Source organism: Hydra viridissima, unplaced genomic scaffold (genome assembly GCF_058129835.1).
Source record: "Hydra viridissima isolate aposymbiotic clone 2 unplaced genomic scaffold, HvirCarnegie_v1 scaffold_5, whole genome shotgun sequence".
Taxonomy (NCBI): domain Eukaryota; kingdom Metazoa; phylum Cnidaria; class Hydrozoa; order Anthoathecata; family Hydridae; genus Hydra; species Hydra viridissima.
The window spans coordinates 5,774,571-5,792,063 of record NW_028324304.1 but is presented as its reverse complement, the minus strand read 5'-3'; the positions used below and the strand labels follow the sequence as shown (position 1 = coordinate 5,792,063).

The following is a 17,493-nucleotide window of genomic DNA, read 5'->3' as shown; positions in this document are numbered from 1 at the left end:
TCTAACAACAAATAGTTGTTTGTTTTACTACAGTTATTTGTTCGTAACAACAAATAACTGTAGTAAAATGTTAACATCGGCTATTTCATCACTATGATACAAATAATCCAACCACTTAGTGCTTTAAACAATATTTATAAGAAAACAATTTCTGAACAAACAACTTTTCTGAACTCTTGTTATGCAACAAACTCTTATGCAGTCGCTAATAACATTATGAATTTGTCAAAATCATGTTTGAAATATTGTCAGTTGGACAATATTTCAAACATGAAAGAACTTGTTCTTCTTTAAGTTCATATTCTTTAAGAATCTTTTCTACTAAGACCTGGAGAAATTTGCTGGTGTGATTAGTTTTGGCGTCTTTTACTGCCAATGTCTTGGTAACTGCTTCATTTTTTTCAAAAAAGAATTAAACATTGATTGCAAAATAGTTCACTCTGTTAAGAAACACAAAGCGTCCCTTGAGACATTCATTAAGTTCTTCTTTTTGTTTAACAGCTTTTTCAATCACTAATTTTCTAATATTCTCTCTCTCCAGAGAAACAAAGCTAATTGAATACTTACAGTCTTTCTGTTTGTGGAGCAACTCTTTGGTGCTTGGTGGTGGCACGCCTAGCTTTCTACTAAGAATATGTAGCACAGTGCCAGACAATTTAAGTCGGGAGTTAGGGGATCACGAAGTTATATAGTTTAACGGAAGCTAGAGGAGAGCGCAAGGGAGGTGATATATGATTCTCAGTGATAAGCAGCAAAATACCCTATTGCTTATCACTGTTTTAAAGGCCTAAAAATAACATGTCAAACTCCTTGTCCTCCAGTTGTTGCAAACTACAATTTCCATTGTGTCTGGATATCCTACAGCTTTCAGAGCATTCTGGGACTTGTAGTTTTGTAACAACTATAAAATCCTTATGAAAATTATGAAACTTTGAAAGATTTTTTTTAAACCGGAGTCGGAGTCGGTACAATTTTTCCGACTCCGACTCCGACTCCGACTCCAGCCAAAATGAGCTCCGACTCCGACTCCGACTCCACGACTCCGACTCCGACTCCACAGCCCTGAATAAAACAATCTTAAGCTTCGTATTGTTTTATTTTAATAAGTAGCGTAGAGATTTTGCCCCCCATAATGGCCGATTTTTGCTTCACTTTTTCTTATGCCGATTTACGGCAGTAAGACATCTAGTTATTCTTAATATATCATTGGACAGAAGAATGTTCTTCTGATACAAGGATATATTCCTGTGACAATGCTTACACGTGCTTGGATGATAAAATTTCCAATTTCTTCCGGATAGAATGTCGAAATTTTTTGGAGTGTACGGAATTTTTCGGAATTGACAGTATTTTAACGGTTTATTCGGTACTTTCGATGATAGTGGACTTTTTAAATGTCTGGTGAAATTTGTTTGGTAAAAACTCTTTGCTTTTATTTAAAATTTAATTAACTATTAAACAATATTACTCGTTTAAGGTATCTTAGCTGCAATACCGGTACAGATTGGACCAAGTTTTGAAGGAGTTCGAATATGAGTTGAACTTTTAATGTTCGAATTAAATTTTGTTCAAATCTCGAAAGTTCGACTCGAGCAAAAAGGCTGTTTAAAAATGATCAGATTTAAATTTAATTTAAACTACAATTGTAAGGAATTTGCTCATACATTAAAAATTTTGTGCACTTATTAAATATTAAGATAAGTCAGGCAAAATTTAATTCACCTATTAAATTTAAAAAGCAACCGTTTAAAAGTGATTACAGCTCCGTGAGATCATGTTAAACTATTAAAAAAAAAAACAAAAAAAAAAACGCATTATTAAAGTCCATGTTCAGTAAGTTGATTTAAAATAAGTGTTTTACAACAGTTTAAAATGTTTTCTATTTCTTCCAGGTATGCATGGTCATCTATTTAACTATCATAACAAAGAGGAGGACAAAATGTTTCGACAAGGGACAGCCAAGAGAAAGAATGATGACCTTGATACTTTTGAACTGGCTAATGTTTTCAAGGAGGCTGACAGGTATGGAGAGGAATAGGAGCAATCCATAAGCAGTATACTGGACACTTCTTTAAATCTGAGAGCAGCTAAGAAATGAAAGTTACCACACGCGTTAAAATTTGGCGCTTTTCTAAGACAAAACTTTTGAGCCCAAAGACACTGAATTGAAAAAACTTTTATTTCATCCAATAAACAGACCAGTAAGATTTAGTTTACATTAATGTAACTGCCTTTGGCTAAGATCACTTGCTTCAATTCAATATCGAAAGTTTGAGCAGGTCTTCCTGATGTAATTTGTTAATTACAAAATCGAAAACTTTCCCTTTTTTAAAACCAAGAAGTGGTCGAGTGAAAATGCATGCTTAAAATAAAAAGACTTTACAAATAGTTTGATGCATTAATCTATAATTCAAAAATATTGTCTGTTAGCCCCGTCTAAGCCCGAGATACTGAGCTGATGAGTTGTACAGTGTTAATGTTCTGTTACTTACAAGCTTATGCTTGAACTTTAGCCCTGATACTGAAGCTTAAAAGGTTAGGGTCAGGAGAGTTAGGTGATCAAACATTTTTTGGCTAGAACTTCAGGTGATCAGCAAGCTACTAATTGGTAACAATGGCCTTTTGACACGGAGCTCTATCTTCCATAAAAATATTGCAGGTTCAGGTTAATTGTTTTGATTTCAAGGAAGGATGAAAGGCTTTAAAACTCTTTCAACGTTGTCTTGGACATTCACTTTAGACCCAAAAGGTGGAAATATAGGTGGCATTTTTAATATTGGAATTTTATACCATAGGAAACATTTTTACTATTGGCCAATCCAAAAATCATGATCCAAATCAACAATGATCAAACATGATCCAAAATCAACAATGCTTCGTCTGAGGTGTAAACTTGATCTTGACAGGGATATCCGGTCTAAAATTCCCGTCGAGAATTCTTTACCTCAAAAATGAGATGAAGAATTCTCGACGGGAATTTTAGACCGGATTTACGGTGAAATTCTATTCATCCTAGAAGAGAAAAATTGGTGTCTTCTTCTTCAAGATAGATTGATCTTTTTGCATTATTAATGTCTGATGGTGTTTAGGTCTTTAGTGATCGTAAATCTTTTTGACTCATCAACATGTATCATGTGAATATTTTAAAAAATGATTTACAAAGCTTTGTTTTGTTGTTTGATTTGATTTGTTTATTGATTGATTTGATTCTAAAAGTTACAGAAGTTTGAGAATATAAAATTCTTCACATGTAAAACTTTTTTGTAAGATTCTCTTCCTCCTTAAATTTTTAGTTTTTTTTTTATTTTTATGGCCAAGTTATGATCATGTCATTTAACATAAAGAACATAGATTGAAAGTTTACACAAAAAATGTTACACAAAAATGTAACAACGAAAATGAAACGAAGTTCATTAAATTAGTATTGAATGCTTACCTTTTTTTTCTGTAGTAGATAAAAATACTTCTCTAACTGAAAAATAAAACAGAATTATTAAATTCATCTTAAGCTTTAAAAATAATAAGTTGTAATTTAAGACATTATTAAATAAATAAAACATACTCGTGTTCGATCAGCAACATGTAAATAATAAGAAACAGTTTTTCCAGTGCGGGATATAGATGTTAGTTTTAATCTTTGTTATGAAGTATAGTGGTAAATGGATGTTCAATTTCATAAAATATAGTAATCTATTTATATCTAATTATTTTTTACTGCTTATAATTGAAGTAATTATAAAAAGTATTAGTTTGTTTTGATATACTTTTGTAAATATTTAGAGTTTTTCTTCTCTATTTTTCTTTTATTTATACATTCCTTTCTTATACTTATATGCAAAAAAAGAGAAATGTTATATATATAAGAAGTTATTTAATCTTAAGTACCATAAAAGGATTCGTTTAATAAAACTGTGGAATATGCAAAATATCTGTCCCAATACATCAAAACATTTGGTTGGGAGTGCGTATTATTATTTAGAACCATCAGAAGAACTACGAATTACACACATGATTTAATTATTACAGTATATAATTTTTATTTACGCATTTAACTTTTTATTATATTATGATCAAATTTAATTTACAATATCTAGTTTAAAAACAAAAAACATTTTTGTTATTCATGAAATATTTTTACTTATACAGTTATTTGTAAATGAAGTGTGATCGGGTAACATCGGATACTGAAACGGATGTTGAAAATAGTTATGGAAGCCATTAATTTAAACATGGTAAAAATTTCAGCCATCTAACAACAGAATTCAACCCAATATCTCGTGCATGTACGCAGGTCATTAGAGAGGGAGGTGGAGGGGGCGCCAGGGCAATCAGGTATGGGCCTCATGATACATAGATATTATGTATCATGAGGCTCATACTACAAATCCTAACTTTTGTATCAGTAATATGTTTCATCAAGCTCATGAAGAGTTTGTTTTTATTTAAATATTTACATGTTATTTATTGTGAAAATGAGTATCCCTTGTGTTAATAAAACGAGAAAATCCACACATCTATGTTGTTTATTACTATCATGATTAATGCTGATAAATTTAAAACTAACTTATGCTTAATTATTATTAATTATGACCTTGAAACTTAATCTAACAGGAAAAAATTATCTTGATTCTGTTTTACAATTTTATGAATTAAAAGCTTCTTTTTTTTTATCCTATATTTCTTGTTTTTGTCGAATTTGAGCGCGTAGTAGATTACCTATAAAAGAATAAGAATTGACCTTTATTGAACACGATTGTCTAGATAAAATAAGAGATCAGTTGTTTTAGCATGATATTGTTTTATTTGCATATAAAAAATGTAACAAGTTATTAAATAACAATTATTTAACTACTTATTTAGAGTTTCTGTGTGTTTTATACTTTGCTAGATAAATTGACTTCTGATGAGAGCATTTGAAAGTGTTTCAAGTAAGTGGAAGAATGGGATCATAAAACTGAAATAGCAAACAAATCCAAGGGTTATAATGAGTGCGTCTGTACCCAATCAGAACTCCTTGGTTATACGAGATATCGGAACTATTGACAAAAACAATGCTACCCAAGTAGACCTATTTCTTAAAATGGTTCGTTTAACATTCCTGGTACCATTCCACGAGATACAGCTTATAGTGCATTCCCTTTGCGTTTAATCACCAAAGCACTTCCAATCGAGAGACATACACAAGAGACTGGTTATGCTAGACTAAAGAGAAAAAAAAATGTACCAGGTATCGTGCTTTATTGCCAATTAAAGTAATCCAAATACTCCATCCAGGTTGCACACTAAAAGATGACTAATCTTTTAGTGTGCAACCTGGATGGAGTATTGTCAAAGGATGAAGAGAATTAAAAGATTAGCTATCGTCTCACGAAAGCTCAATTTTAAATAAAAAATTTATGTTGCGTGGAAATCAGCAAGAACTGAGTAGTCTGCTAAGCACCTTCTTTTAACAGAGCTTTCTTCTAAAAGCAATTACAGGATAAAGATTCTACAGAGAATACTTGATGCCGTATCATTTCTTTCTGAGCACGGATTAGACCTCGTTGATTCCAGTAATCACAGAGGTGATCTAGGAAATGAAAACCTTTTGGGGATACTGGAGCTAAATTTGATTTACTTTTATCTGAAATGAATTAATTGATCTCTGTGGTTTGTTGTTGAGACAGCAATTATTGTTGATGCCACTCCTGAATTCTTCCATCAATTTTTTTTATAATACGATATTAAAACGTAGCTGATTGATCCAAAATGTCTATTGAGGAGAGGTTTCTCTTATGTGAAAACTTCACAAAGAAAAGTGGTTAGGTTATTGCAAATTGTGTCCTAAAAAAGTTTCAAATACTTATTGGTCAGACCAATAATAATACTGAAAACTGGGAACATGTAAAGGTGTCTGTGCAAGCTTTTTCTCCATGTGGAAACCATGCTCCTAACCTCTTAATCTTATGGCAGATGCTCTATCAGCTTCAATCAATAAAAAAGTAAATGCAAAAGTTTGAATCTAATCTATTTTCAAGTTTTTGCCTAAAACTTCTTAGAATAGATCATAAAACCAATCTTGTCATGAAGTACTGGATCCTACACTTAATGTAGCAAGAGATAGCACTGATTGTCTAACAAAACACTTTCAACTTATTTGTGAACAGTGGGATAAAATTCTACAGGAAGCAAAGCTAATAGCTCAGAATGAAGGCTTTTTGTCTGTTTTCTCTCAAAGCCGACATTAATCATCACAATCTGAAGTAGAGCAATATTACAAGTGAAAGTTCAAACTCACTGAGAAATATGCACCCGATTCTTCACTATTATAATTTTTGATTATATATATTATATAATTTTTGTAACTAAAGCTTATTTTGCACAACAGATATTGTAAATATTTTTTCAGTCCATCATGCAGTGGTACAACCCTTTTCAAAAGTCGCCCTTTTCTTACTTATTCTTACATCGTCACCAACTGAAAATTTTGGTTTTGGTTTAGTATTTTCAATTTTAAATTTTTCTAAGAATAAATTTATTAACACTATATTTTCATTACTTTATTATAGCTTTAACAGATGTCATCTTTATCGAAGAGTCCATAGTGTTATAGCTTCACTAGGTCGTCTAAAGCATTGATGTATACATGTGTTGAACTGGCTGTAAATTGTTTCCAGATTTTTTCTTTTCTAGTACAATTCCATCTTTCAACTACACTAATTTTCTGTTGACTGCAGTTCAAATAGACATTGTACATCTTTATTATAAAACTCTTGAACATAACCAATCCATTATTACTTGGTTTTTGTTTATTGAGTATATTTTTAAAATGGTTATGCTTTTTTTTAAAGCTATTTTTTAAACCATCATACCCATACTTTTAGATTGTTTTAAATTAACTTAATGAAAAAAATATTTAGTTGTATTACATAAATTGAGAACTAGTTTTTCAATCTTACTAACTTAAAATTTCTCAGGAGCTAATTGATAACCACGATAAAAGTTATCTAGCTCTTTTAGATATTCCAAGTGCAGTTCTAAAATACAAATGTGTTAGTTCCATGCCTTAAGTTCCTCTTTTCCCACCCATAAAATTATAGCTGGTTGTAAATCTAGATCACTAAATAATCTTTCAGCTAACATTGTTGCCAAGGACACCAACTTCGGCGAGTATGAAAGTTCCACCAACTCAGTTTTTGGAAAATTTCTACTTTGTAAGAATTTATGCAATCAAATTAATTCTTTATTTCGCCTTTTTGAAATTCTTATTTTCAAAAAATTTGTTTCCCAAACTTGTACAGTTTTGTCTCATATGAGTAAATAAAAATGTCAGCACTCCTTCTGCAGTGAGTAAAGTTGATCTGGTTTTGCACAGTTTTTTTACTGCCATTTCTGCTGGCTTTAATATTTGAATAAAATTTAGCAAGATAGAAAAATCCTTTTCATTGTATAAATCTTCACGCTCTATTTCTTCCAGTGCGTTTTTTATGCAAACTTTAAGTTGCACAAATCTTTCCATCGTAGGTATAAGTGAGTTCCATCTGGTTCTACAGTCTAACATAAGTGAAAGTTTTTTGCCATTTATCTCTTCAACATATCGTTGAACTAGGTCGATTCTTACTGGGGATCTTCTGAAAAAGCTGATTATCTTTCTAGAGTTTTGTAATACTTCATTAATCTTTGCATCTTCTAAATTGTATTCAATTTCATTATTACAGATAACATCTATATCTAAATTATGATATCCAGAAAAAGAGTTAAACTGATTTTCAGTTTCTCATCAGAATCTGAACTGTCAGAATCTGATACTTTATCAACTGGCGTTTCGACTAAAGACACCTTTTTGTAAAAAGTGTCTAGAACAGCTAAATGAATAGCATGATTGATGCAAAATTGTTTTTCAATTCCATTTAATTGCCCATATTTTTTCATAATGCTAGCTCCGTCTTCTGTTGGTGCCAATATATGACTTAATTTAATACCATAATCCATCAGTTTTTATTCAACTAATGACTGAATTTTGTATGAATCACATGAACCTTCTATCCTAATAAGTCCTAGTTTATCTCTATCCTCCTGAGAATGCAATGTTACATTTAAATACCTTTTGGAGTTACAGCTTGTTCATTAATTCCAATTTTTTCTCTTTAGCTAAGTCTATGGTCAATTTTTTAATCGCTCCTAGGCATTTAATAGTCACGTTTCGTAATAAAATCCTCAATAGCACTTGAATATTTTATGGCATGAATAGAAAACTCATCATACGCTGCACATTTGGCCGATAATTCTTGGATTAACGCTCTTTATATGAATTTTAACACACTTGTTTTTGCTTTTTTCTGTGTCGGCTGACTAGACTGATTTTTATTAGGTTCTTCATTTTAACTAATTTCAATCTTATGTTTTGCTCGAAGATATGGTTTGCCAAATCTGATGTACTTCCACCTGCACATTTTAAAACTGAACGGCATATTGTACATTTTGCCATCTTTGGTAATTCTTTTTGAAATGTTTGCCATACTCCAGATCTTTTGCTGTTCATAGTTCGGCTAAAATAAAAAACTTCATTTTTGTCATTAATCGTTAAACATTAATTTTTATCAAAGTACAGTAATATTTTATTACTTTTTTAAAATCAATTTGACTATATTTCAATTACAGTTATATTTTTCTCTCCGTCTCTCTCTGCTTTGTACATATTATATTGGTTTTCCGAATTCTTTATGACGTAATTTCTTACGCAATTGTCGCGACGTAAGGGGCATTCCACGTCAAGTGGAATCACTTTTTGGTCAAATTCGACATCACCGACTCGGATTTTGATGAAAATCGGCTCACATGTTGGGCATATGGACAGAAGTAAAACATGTAAATTTTTTTGACTTAGGTCAATTATTTCCTGAGATATGACCTTTCAAAGTTTTGACCTTTTCACTTGACCTTGGTTATTTAAAACGTCATAACTTTTTTTCTATTATACTTAGGAAGTTGATTTTGGTGGCAAACAGACGCTCTTGGATAGACGAACAACTTTGTGTCTATACAAAAAATTGATATGTTCAATAAAAAAAAAGTTATTGGTCATTTGGTCATTTGACCTTTGACACTAGTCAATGGCAAAGGTCAAAGGTCATAATTTTTTTTTTTACAAATTGCTTTTTCTATTGTGGATGTCCCATGAAAAAATCTTTTTGGGATTCCCACAAACAGCTTTGGAATTAACGTTAAAGTATAAGTAGGTTCTAAAAATTTATTATTTAAATACCTTATAATTTTACAGTATTTCAAGGTAATTATTGAACGTAGGCCCTAAGTTATATAATAGCTACCATATACCAAATCTACTATAATTTGGTGATACTTGACCTATATATATATATATATATATATACATACATTGTTGAAAAGTAATAAAAATGCCTTATTTAGCAGTTTTAACTACATGGCAGTACAATACTGAATGCAGTATGATATTTACACAATTGCAATACATATTTGCTAATAATAAATTAAAAAAGCTATAATAGTTAACGATGATGCAAGTTAAGTGCTTTAGTTGCTCTTTCAGACTCTTTAGAAGTAATGAAGTATGACCGACCAGTTGTAGTTTTGGGTTCGACTGCTAGCAAAAGATTATTCAAATCAACAGTAAAAATATCTGGAGGATCTCTGAAGGAGAAAAGTTGACTTGGACCATGAGGGTGAAGAAAGTTCATGGTTACTTCTCTTTTTTCTGGATTGCTCTCCAACACACAACCTATCCACCAATGTTCATCATACTCTACAACCATGTAACCAGTAATTGAACTGAAGTTGAGCTGGCTAACTTTCTGTGACGTAATTTTTTCAATTCTAGACACAGAACTGAAACTATAATCTTGTACTTGAAGTTCATTCGTGGATAATGGTTTAAAGCAATGAAGTTTTTGGGTACCAGGAATTGTTTTAGCATTCAAAAATCTTTCTTTCAATATTATGGATTCGATTTGCCAATGATTTGCAGTGAGGTATTCAAAGGAAATTCCGTGGATATTTTCTTTAGCAAAAGTATATAATTGATAAGTGGTCATTATTTGGTCATGGTATGGACGTTGTAAGCTTGCTTTTGCCGCTTCACGTTTAACAGTTCCTCCAACTCCATCACAAGGGCCCTTACCATGACTTGTGGCAAAGAAATGCCATTCGGCTGGAATACCAAAGTCCTCTTTGTGATAGCACAGATTTATTAAATTCTTGCAGTTTTTGTATTGTGCTGCACAGCCATCACTAAAATATGCTATTTTTAATACCTCAAGTTTCACTTTTAAAAAATTAATTAGCTTACGCTGAAAAAGATGAACTGCAATTGTGTCATGAGTATTACATTCCAAAAGCAGCACATAACTTCCATGACATAAATTTCCTTCATATTTATAATAAAAAACAAAAGGATGTAAAGTTGCTTGAATATTTGTCCAATGATATCCCTGTGCTGCATCTTGTATGATGAATGCAAAATTTTCTGAAAAATCACCAATAACCAGAAATTCTCCATCAGATAAATTGTTTTTCTTCCAGCCTAAGTATTTTGCCTTCTCTTGAGCAATAAAATCATGTCTAGTAAGTGTTTTCAAGCTCCCTAAAAATCTTTCAATAAATTCATCAGTGGACTGTATAAAAGTTTGAAGCTGGGACCTATCTGTTGTAGTCCACTGTTTATACTCAATTTCTTCAACTCCTTTAATTTCAAAGCATTGCCACAACCATTCCTTTAGCATAGCAACTCCAGGGCAATTTTTACACTCGCCTAGAGGACATGCTGGCAAGGACGGATTGCATTGGATTTTAGCCAATGCATGTTTGTAGTTCTTAATAGGGGTTTCAAGTTCATCTTCTAGTTGTAAATCATCCATATGTGATCCGACTATCATGAGCTTAACATTTTGATGAATGGTACATACACATACACAGTGAGTACCACTTGTTCCTGCAAAGACACATTCTTTTGGACGTAGCTCTGCAAACTTCGAAAACCCAATTCTGATATTTGGATACTTTTCTGAAAATAATTGATAAACTTCAAATTACTTAAAACTAATCTTTTCTGAATATGTTTTCTTTCTCCATTTTCTATAACAGATAGAAAATCTTTTTTTCCAGGCATTACACGGCTAACAGTGTCAGAGTAATAAAACTCTCTCACCATATCTTTCACATGTACAGGTAGTGATTTCCCTTTTTTTGGGTTAGGGGTTGATAAAACACCTTTGGTTATTAAAACTTCGTTTGCTTGAGATACAAGTCGATGCGAACAATTGAATTCTCTCATCACTTTTTGATTACTCCATTGAGCAACAAATATTGTCAAAATCATGATCTTTTCACTCTTACTTTATGTTGATTTATACTTATCCTGGAGCACTTTAACAATGTCATCAGCACATGTGTTGGAAACATTTTTTTCAGTTCTTTTTGATGATTTTTATCACCACTTCTTATCATCAGTGTAAGTGATAGCATTAATAGAATTGATAACATCATCAAAATACTTTATGCAGAAAAAGCAAGATGATACATGCTTTTTCTGGATTTATTTAGCACATATCAATAAGTTTTATGATTCGAAATATACGTTAACAAGAGAAGGTAATCCAATCATCTTTTTAAATTTTCAAAAAAGAGCATAGTTCCTAGATTTGTCATTTTTACATAAACAGGTTCAATATTTGTGCAAAGTTTGTTTATGTTTATCTTACAAAATCTGTGAGTGGAATGGGTTAAAAAATCTAAGACAGAAAAACCAATTAACCATTTCTATTTGTCATTTGTGATAATAATAGCTTATTCATATCAGTAATTATACAATAGTACATTTTGTTTACGTCTGAGATAAGCAACAGATACAGTTAAGCATCAGACATTTTGCTTGCTCTAAGCAAGTATATGCTTGTTTCAAAATCCAATACGTTGATTAATATACCCGCATTTTTTTTCAAACTTTTCTAAAGATTTAATACAGGATATTCAATACCAGTAGTCAATATTTACAAGATATTCATAACCAGTCTTTTTTTTATTTTTCCGGCATTGGAAACTTGTATCAACTTGTTCTATATTATAACTTTTTGGATATTTCGCTCTCAATTTCGCTCTCAAAAAAGAAATAATTTTCATCATTATTTTTAATGTTGACAACTTTCTTTTCAAAGGCAAGCTTTTTGTGTGAATTTTAAGATATTAATGAATTTAACGTTTTACTATTGCTGTTCCAACTTTGAAAAAGATTAATAGAGGCGTAGCAAGGGAGAGGCTGGTGGGGCAGTTGCCCTGGGCGCCACTCTCGGTTGGGGGCGCCAAAAAGGCGAAAAAATAATAAAAGTAAATAAATTCACAACTCAGACCCAGAGCCAACAACTGCTCAGTGACTAACAGTAACACAGCTGAATTAAAGAGCAAGTTCAAGAACAAAAGCCAGTCATCCAGAAAAAAAAAGTACAGATATCAGTGGAGCAGAATTATTTACTGAAATCACAGACTGTCAGATGCTGCTTAAATCTCGTGGGGGCACAATACCAACAACTCCGCTGGATTTACTTTCATTTATTTTTTTTCATACGGAGATGACATTTTTCTAAGCTTACGCGTTGCATTAAAAATCTTGCTCACAGTTGCAGTTTCAAAAAACGTTCCTTCAGCAAGTTGAAGCTTATTCTTTCATATCTACGAGCTTCAATGGGGAAAAAACGTCTTGTTGATTTGGAAATCCTTAGTGTCGAAAGAGAAACTCTAGAATCAACAGACATTGACGATATTATAGATAAATTTGCTGCAGCTAAAGCTAGAAAGATCAAACTATAATTTATAAATAGTTATTGATTATTGAATCTGATTGACCATCTGCCACTTTCAATGACTAATTCACATGAACCATAACGGATACGTAATTGGGAACATGACTTAAATTGAGTTTGCATTATGATTAGCATTTGCATTTTTTTATTAAAATTGTCATATACTTGGAATTATTAAGTGATTTTTTTTAGTTCGCATGTCTGGTTCAGGGGGGCGCCAATTTTCAGCATTACCCTGGGCGCCAGAAACCCTAGCTACGCCACTAAAGATTAAGGATCATATTTTTCATTATTACTTCGTTGTACTAAATTAGCATCAATAGCAATAAGAATTACAAACTTTTTCAAAGCAGAATCTTCTTTTTGGATTGAAAATATTCTTGAAAGCTTCTTTTCTTCGTTTTCCTTTCTGTTTATTGCTTCTTTTCTTCATTTTGATTTTGTAGATCATGGTTAATATTCGTATTAGAGAGCTCGCCGGATTCTGAAAGGCATTTCCGATATCAATTTTTTATTTGTTTATCAATAATTAATCACTTATTCCAGTCAATAAAATTGGCTGTTTGATTGTTCTGATCTGAATTTAAATTGGTTGGATCTGAGCGTTTGTTCTGTTTTAAGAATAGTGCTAAATATAATTTTTAACTTTAAGAAAGATATTTTAACACTCTGTAATAATATTATTTGATGAGAAACAATTTATCATTGCTAGATTTTTTTTAGCTTTTCTATTTTTATGCTTTTTTATTCAGATTTTCTATGGAAATTATTATTATTGTTTTTTTACACACAAGATCAATCAAACTTAATGCACCAATGTAAATTTCTCACCATCAGATTTACAGTTTATAAATTTATCACTAATAACAGCAGCAAATGCTCGCTCACCAGCTAAAAAACTTTGGGGAAATCAACACTTTAAATGGATATTAGTAACAATTGACTTTCTTCTATCAATCTGTTTACTTACATCGAGAGCAAAAATAGGGAAAAGAGTTTTATAACCAGATGGTTTTATATTTGGATTGGATAAAATATCATTCATTTTGTAAAACTTAGACCTGAATGATATTAAATCAACATAGGATACGTCCCAGCTTTTGTTGCATAATTAATATCATAGTCAGCGGCAGAATATCTTGTTGACTTCGATGTGACGTAAGTGTTTGTCAAACTCACGGTATCAAATTGGCAGGATAGTTAAGCTGATCTTTAGTTTGGAATGCAATCAAAGTATATCTAGGTACCTCTAGTGATGAATGAAAAAGAGTACACCAAGTTAATCGCACTGTCTCATTCTATGAGCTATAGGTAGCGTCACTTTTGATTCTATTGCTTTTAAAGGTTTATAGCTATTTTCGAGCAAAAGGGGTATAGCGTAGATTTTTGTAAGAAAAAATTTGCGAAGATTTTTGCTTTCGCATTCTTGAATGTGATTTTCATAATTTTCAATAAAAAATGCTGAAAAATTTCTATGGAAACATGAATTATAAAAACATTATTTTTACTTTTAATTCAAAAATTAAAAGTAAAAGTTCTTTTTGAACTTACCTTTTATAAAAAACGTTTCGAACTGAACGCAATTTTTTTTATTAAAACAAAAAGCACTACGAATTAAAGGTATTTTTTCACATACAAAAGAATGGTTTGAATGTTCTCCCTTAAAATTAGTTTCATAATCCAAATAATGATGATAAAATAACTTTTAAATCTTTTCAAAGAAATAAGTATTTTACTAAATAGAGGCAGAGGCGCAATTAACAAACTCAAAACACTAAAAAGTAGTTGAACGCACGGCTAAGTCTGTTTTCATTTAGGAGACACACTATAACTATTAGTTGCGAAATTTTTCCCTTAAAGATTTGATATTATGAAACATTCAAGTTTGCTGGTTTTGAATTTCATCGTAGTCTGATTATCGCGTGATGAAATTTTACATAGTTTGTTAACGCTACAACACCGAGTTAAATATGGTTTTAGCTTAAAGCTTCAATTTGTAACAAAAAAATAGTTCTTAACACAGACTGAAACATGATATGCTGTTGAATACTCAATATTTTAGAGGAGCTAGAGGTTTTTCCTTGGCATCCTTTCACGCATATGACTTTCCCAAACAGTTCAACCAGTCAAGAATATAGACTAACGTATCGCTTTAATGGAAAATTGAAGCTGATAACCTGTACTTACACGGGGACAAAAATGAAATAGGTTATGGATTTATGAATAAGTGTCTTAGCTTACTATCAAATTTGTTCACTTCTGTTTTCTATTCACCCAAAGAATCAAATTTTTCTGTGACTTTTGGAATAAACAAATGGTCAAATCAAAAAACAAGGTGGTAATCTATTATTAGTAAGTCGTTTCTGTAAATATGAATTAATAATTAGTACGTCGTAGTTTCCGCTTACTATTTCTATCTGAGAGTGAATAATAATATAAACCGTATCGCAAGATTTTTGCCATTATATATATCGGTCATATTGGTATCTTGGTACAAAAATAGAGAATTCATCAAAATTTTAGGTAGAAACAATTGCTACTTACCATTTAGTTATGTGTATATCAACCATCTAGCATGCTTCATTGGGTAACTAAGAACTAAGTGGTACATAAATTATACATATTTTTATTTTAGATATAAAATTTGTTATTTCCTACATTAGGACTTTCTTAAAGCATAGGACTTTGTTAGGTCACACATGGCCTACTATGTTCACGGCCGTATATTTCACATTTTTGAAGGGGAAATTAAGAGGCTGATTTTTGTTCGAAAAAATGGCTGCACTAATAACATGATTTTTAAAAAGCAGCTCAAACCTTAATTATTTACCTATATTTCTTCAATATAAAAGTGGCAATTGCTGTTTATTATTATTTATATCTATGTATATTACATTTATCTATAATATATATCCTATATTTATGTATATTCTTAAGCTATAAGAAAAATCTAAAGAAATAATTCAAAGAACTTAAATAGAAGGTAAATTTTAAAAAAATATGTAAACAAATGCTATACAACTTGCATAACATACAAATTATATTTCCAACTATGACTTTTTTTTTCTTTGTCTCTTTTTAAATGTTTTTAAGTCATCTTTGGAAAGGAAATCCTTTGATATTTTTTGTTTGTTGTTAAAAAAAACCTTGACAAGAGTTTTAGTTGAAAACATAATTCCCCAACTTTCATGATTCTCACAAACAAATTTGTTTTTTGGTGCATGTTTACGTACCATGTATGTTGATGACTTAATTACAGGAATTGATAATGATGAAATTTCATTTTCAATTAAATCCAAAATAGCAAATACACTACAAACAAATTCTGTAAGCTGTTTGGATGGAACAAATAATCCACCACGTGATAACAGAGATAGATAAGAGTTATTTTCAAGATCGCAGTCCCCAGCTTTCAAATATGCTTTGCAGTTTTCACATTTAGACCTTTTTGATTATTTTTTTGCAACCATAGCCTGCTAGAGTTATTGCAACTTCTTGACTTTTATAATCAAGAGAACTTTCCATTATTTCCTTACTTTGATTATTAAACAGTTCGTCAAGTACAATTAAGGGAGGATGAATATCTGGTAGTAGATTTTCTTCCCAAAAGTTTATTTGCTCTTTGATTAAGGAACGAAATGACAAAATTCTTTCTGAATTTAAAACTTCTCTTAAACTTACAAGTAATCTGCCCCAACTCATTTGCCTGTTTTGAGAGATACGTCTCTCAATTGGCTCACTTTGTAAACGATTCATTCAGGAGCTCCTTGACAAGCACTGCTTGAGCACGTAGAGTGACTACAAATGCTGATGCCTTTTGATTTGCGAGGGTGAATGCAGGTGAAAGAGACCACTGATCGATCCAATCAGCAAGAACTTGGCAAAATGTCATTTTCATGTCTCCTGATACAGTAGCATTGCTAATAATGTTAGGTGAAAATCTTTGTTTAGAATCAGCAATTGTCCGCCAAGTGTTAAAAATTATTTGAATAACAGCTTTTTGAAACCACAATTGTAGTTTCATCTATAAGTGTGAATGCAAGTAGCACATTTTGTTTATTATTTCCAGGATGTAATACTTCAAATGTAAGTTTAGGATCTTTTCCAAGTTTAACTTTTAGTCCATTATCGTTATTGTAAATCTTGCATAAATCATCCCAACTAATATATCCTGATGGACAATGATTATTGATATTCACATCATAATATTTAAAATCTGGAAAAGAAAACTTTTTTCCATTTTGTAAGTTATTTCTAAAGTTTTTGACTAAATGCACACTATCATAAAACAAATAAGTCTTTGCATAATTCTGTGGATGATTTCTAAAATATTTTGAATCAGAATTGAACATTGTAACTAATGATGAGAATGCAATAACATTAGTGGAATGATTATCTGCCACTATACCACGCACAGTGAATCCAGCGGCTAATAGGTTTTCAAGGTTTTCAGCTATTTTTTGCCAGTTTCCAGAAAATGTGACTTCTGGAATTGCTTGAACAATATAAGGAATTGATTCTTTTAGTCCTATTATCATGAATACAACTATTCCTTTGTACAAGTTGCCTTCTTCATCAGCGCCAACATACTCTCCTCCCTGATATTCTGCTGCTTTTTGTAAATACATTGTCTACTATCATAATACAATCACAAGAAATTTTTCCTTTCCACGTAAAAGTTTTA

General features: G+C 31.3%; 1 protein-coding gene across 1 annotated transcript in view; it reads right to left on the bottom strand.

Moving 5' to 3' along the window:
- The window catches only part of LOC149888194 (uncharacterized), an 82,179-nt gene that overhangs the window by 45,008 nt on the left and 19,678 nt on the right, over positions 1-17,493 (bottom strand). The gene's annotated exons all lie outside the window — the stretch shown is intronic.